General features: G+C 39.1%; 1 pseudogene; it reads right to left on the reverse strand.

Annotated features, from left to right (window-relative positions):
* Positions 1-1375: 1375 nt before the first annotated feature.
* On the reverse strand, positions 1376-2049 carry LOC109254478 (60S ribosomal protein L10-like; annotated as a pseudogene).
* Positions 2050-5450: the final 3401 nt, after the last annotated feature.

Here is a 5450-nt window from a genome sequence, read left to right on the forward strand (position 1 = left end):
TAGAAGAGTTGGAATTCTTTTTTTGCTGATGATGTACTGAAATTGGTACTCATTTATAAGAGCGAACAAGTTGGAAATACTAAAAATAAGAGTCCATCAACAGTAGAATGCATTAAAAAAAATTGTGGTGTAGTCATACAATGGAATACTACACAGCAAGAAAAAGAATAAACTGATATCTAGCACATGAGTCTCAAAGATGTGATCAGTGAGCAAAAGCAGCTAGACAAATTCATTTATATGAATTTCAAAAACAGATAAAACTAATCACTGCTTATAAGCAGAATAGCCATCTTTGAGAGGGGCTACTGAGTGGGAGGAGGCATGAGGGAGTCTTCTGGGGCTAGAAGTGTCTATATCTTGATCTGGGTGATGGATACAGGAATATGTTGGATATTAAAATTCCTCAGGTATATATTTAAGATACATGTAGTTTATGGTAGATATATTATTCCTCAATACATATTAAAAATAATTTTAAAAGAGAATTTAAAAATATGATTAACAACCTGACCCGCACTTAGCCTAGCAAATGCCTAGACAATGATAAGCCCTATGTTCCTCAAAAGTAACTAACTGCTTTTTCCACTGACTTCTCCAAAAGATGCACTTCTGAAATTTCATACACACTGAAGCCAAATCATGACCTCAAGACTCTCTGGGAGTCTTTATCTAACTATGGAAATAATGCCCTTTTCTTACAAAATTAGATTTCTTCTTTGCCACTGAGTTTCTAAACTAAGTAACCCACTGTATAGCAATCTACACATAAAGTCTGTGTCCATATATAATTTAGATCATCCAAAACAGGATGTTTGACAGTAAAAAGGAATACTGTTAATAATTACTCAGGGATAACATTCTTAAACCAGGATTGTCTTAGGTGAACTAGATGTCTGGTCACATTTTGTACAGGTGGTAAAACTATAAAGAAAAGGAAAATATTAACACAAATTTCAGGACAGTGGTTAACCTGGATGAAGTGAGGTTGCCATGAGGTAGAAACACAGAGAATCTTCAAAATTTCTCTCTTAAACTAGATGTGTGTGTGTGTGTGTGTGTGTGTATACACATACACACATATACATATTTATTAATTTATAAATTTTTTAATATATACATATATATGTATATGTACAGTTATATATATATATACATGTGTTCATCTGTTGCTTTTCAAACTACATATATGCACTTATATGCCCTATAAAAATCATTAATAAATTTTTTAAATTATGATTAAAAGCAATAAAAAACCCCAAAATTAATGTAACAGGTACAGGTATTATGTTGACTTATGCTTGTCATTATGGTAAAGAGTTCAAGTCACTGATTATCGTTGGATATATCCTTTTTTTTTAACAGGAAATAGGATTTATCTGTGGGCATGAATAAGTGGGCAGTGCCAAGTTTCCCATGAGTGTAGGGCCTCCCATCTGTCCAGGAAGACATCATGAGGGATGTATTTGACCCCAAAGTCATCTGGGATGAGCCACTTTTCAGCCATCATGTCTTCAAATTCATCTACATTAAATTTAGTAAAGCCCCACTTCTTGGGGATGTGATTTTTCTGGCAGCCAGGGAACTTGCATTTGGCCCTATGTAGGGTCTCAGCCACATGTTCTTTATTCTTCAGCTTGGTAAGGATGGACATAATGACTTGATCATTATGGACTCTAGCTACTGTGCCCTGGGGGTTTCTGAAGGCACCCCACATACCTGTCTGTATGGTCCCAGCAGGAGACGACATCTTGTTGATATGGATGACTTGGAAGGGGTGGAGGCGTGCTTGAATGTGAAAGCCATCTTTGCACAACTTTTCACCATGTACTTGTTGGCACAGAGGAAGCCTCCAGGGCTTCAAAACAGAGAGCTGTTCATATTCATCTGACACCATGTGGCCATGGTGTAAAAACTCATCACTTTTGCCTTCTTCCATTCCATATCAAAGATGTAGATCCTCACATCAGGTATATCTCTGCAGAAGTGAGACTTTGGATATGACTTGTTTGTACAATACCAGTAATACCAGACAGGGCAGTGACCCATGGCAACACCACAATCTGTGAGGGCCCGAAAGGAAAGAATTTGTTATATTCATATTTTTTGTAATGTCTTTGTCCGGGAAGTAATTCTTTAACACAAAAGCACCACTTCTTTGGACTATAATTAAAAAATAAGTTTTAATATTAAAGCAGGAATTGTTCTTTGCATACAAATATGAAGAAGCTTGGGTTTACATACTACAGATATGTTATAACACAGGCAGACACTCAATTAACATTGAAGAGTAGGATGTTGAGGTGCCTGGGTGGCTCAGCTGGTTGAGCCTCTGACTCTTGATTTCAGCTCAGGTCATGATCCCAGGGTCCTGGGATCAAGCTTCCACAATCAGCATGGAGCCTGCTTGAGATTCTCTCTCTCTCTCCTTCTGCCCCTCTCCCCTGCTCATGCTCTCTAAAATTAAATTAAATTAAGCTAAATTAATTTTTTAAATAGAATGTTGTTTTTCCTTTTCTTATTCCATCCTTTTTCCTTGAAGATAGTGGCATGGCCAGGGGCCAAAAATGTGGCAGTGAGGATGTGGCAATGAGGTTGGGACACTGATTATATATACAATGAGTTGAGCAAGTAAATACATGTATCAGTTATAATGGGAGTCAGGTTCTCAATGAAATACAAGGCAATGTTAGCTGCTAAGGTGGGAAGAACTCCTATTTTGGAGAATAGAAAAGAACTCTATTTTGGAGAATACAAAACCAAGCATACTGGAAGGTACAAATGTCACACGGTGTTCAGTGGCCATTTGAGGTTTGTTCTTTGAACTGGTTTCTTATTGCTGCTGTAACAAATTACATAGTAGCTTAACACAAATTTATTATCTTAAGTGCTAGAGGTCAAAACTCTGAAATGGGTTTCACTGGGCTAAAATCAACATGTCAGCAAGACCACACTCCTTCTGGAAGCTCTAGGAGAAAATCTATTTCCTTGCATTTTCCAGCTTCTAGAGGCTGCCTGAATTCTTTGATCATGATCCCTCCCCCCACCCCCCCCTTCAAAGCTAACAGTGTAGCATCAAATTTTTGACCTATTTTCACTGCCACGTCTCCTACTCTGCCATGCCTCAGTCATCACATCACATCACCTTCTCTGATTTGAGACATGGATATCTTTGGTGGAGAGGATTATTCTTTCTACATGCTAGGACTCTGAAGTGAAAACAGTAAAAAAAAGTTTCATTTTTTTTTTAATTTTTTTAAATGTTTATTTATTTTTGAGACAGAGAGAGACAGAGCATGAACGGGGGAGGGTCAGAGAGAGAGGGAGACACAGAATCTGAAACAGGCTCCAGGCTCTGAGCCGTCAGCACAGAGCCCGACGCAGGGCTCGAACTCATGGACCGTGAGATCATGACCTGAGCCGAAGTCAGACGCTTAACCGACTGAGCCACCCAGGCGCCCCAAAAAAAGTTTCATTTTTCTATAGCTGCTAGGGGGAAAGGCAAGCAGGAAACAGAGGATTTGGTTTTACCAGTATTGTAATTCTATCAACCCTGGAGGGAGAAAGGGAACAAAGGTAATTCTAGTGATGGATCTTAGAATCTTAAGCCGGATAGGAAAGGAAGAGAAACCTGGTGGAGGTGGAAGGGAGGACTGTTAATGAGAAAGGCCAATGGGTTAAAGATCTCAATAAGGTCAAAGAATCACTGAATGAGATGTCTATAATAGACTAGTGGATTCAAGGAGTCAAGATTTCAGCAGTATTCATTCCTGATGTGGATGAGGTCACAGGTGTGACCACAGGAAAGACAGCTGAGGTAGGACAAAAGAACAGTCAGTGGATGCAAGTGTGTCACTTCCAATTACTCTAGGAAAGCTGCAAAAAGGAAACTCATCAAATAAACACGGCAAGGCGGAAGTTTATCAACAAATGCAGCCCATGGAGTCAGAGTAAAAAAAAAAGAAATAAGGCTGACTTTTCAAATCCTGTACATTTGGCTTATTAGAAAAGCCAAAAACAAATTGGGTATTATTAGAAAGTCAAGATCATTCTGTGCTAGATCTTTTTCATGGGCTACTAGTAATCTGGGTTAGTGTAATGGGCTAAATTTTATCCCCCAAAATTCATGTGTTGAAGCCCTAACCTCTAGTACCTCTAAATGTAACTATATTTGGAGATTGGGCCTTCAAATTGGTGATTAAGTTAGAATGAGGCCAATGGACTGGGCTCTAACCCCATGTAACTGGTGTCCTTATGAGAGAAGGAAATTTGGACACCCAAAAAGAGAAAACAACAAGGATGCACTTGCACAGAGGAATGACCATGTGAGGACACACGGAGTAGACAAGCATCTATCTGCGAGCTGAGGACAGAGGTCTCAGGAGACACCAAACCTGACACCTTGATTGTGGACTTCAAAGCCTCCACAACTGTGAGAAATTCCTGTTGCTAAGCCATTTAGTCCGTGGTATTTGGTATGGCAGCCCTAGCAAACCAATGTACCTAATTTGTTTTAGGTATTATTACTTAGAAAATGTTCCTAATTTTAACAGTACCTTAGAAATCTTTTTCTATCTGGAAAATTCTTTTTTAGGATCTCAGAATTCATTCCATCTTTCTTCATCTTGGATTCTCTGAATCTTAATGAAGAGGGCAGTGAGGAGTATTCATGTGGACAGAGGAGAGGTCGCCAACTCCCCATTCGCCACCAGACTCTGCTTCGATCTACACGGAAGCAGGCTTGGTACATGGAGACTATGTTGTGAAATGCTCATCGGCAAGAACACACACCAAGTCTTTTCCACAATCTGTTCCTGGAAAAGTTTGAGTGCAAGCTGGCAGTAATTTAAGAGCAACCTAGGAGTCCAAGTTCTTTTCTGCCTTCCTTTTACCACATGTCTGTCTTGTGGCAACTGATTTTCCATTGGCAGGCAGACAGAGGTTTTGTCATATTTGAGTTAAGGTGTTCCTGCTAAAACATCCAGGAAAACAGCAGGCATAGAAGAAGAGGTTGTACGGGCCTAAGCAGCAAGAAGTGAAACATGAAAAGTAAACATTCTATAAAAGATGGCTTAGCAAGATGACCCACATTGTACTACAAAGACATTAAAGAGGCCATTTTATCTATTTGGAAATATTATAATGGGAACATTATTTCTGTAGTTCAACTTTTGCTTCTTAGCTAGCTACCATGACATTAATTTGTTGATATCTTCCTACACTTTCTGATCTTAAAGTATTTATAGAAACTACCAAACTTTTGGCTACCAAGCAACTTGTGGAGTTCCTGTAGAAAACAGAGAGAGAGAGAGAGTGGAAATTGGTCAGTAAACACAAGCTGAGTGAGAGTCTTGGTGTTGTTTATTTCCCATGTCACCCATCTGACTCATCGCTGGTAGCAGAAACCTTTTGTAAGGATATGCATCTGGTGCACTCAGTTGAAGCAAGCC

The sequence above is a fragment of the Panthera pardus genome, unplaced genomic scaffold, assembly GCF_024362965.1.
Source record: "Panthera pardus isolate Hobbes unplaced genomic scaffold, ASM2436296v1 HiC_scaffold_10, whole genome shotgun sequence".
Lineage (NCBI taxonomy): Eukaryota > Metazoa > Chordata > Mammalia > Carnivora > Felidae > Panthera > Panthera pardus.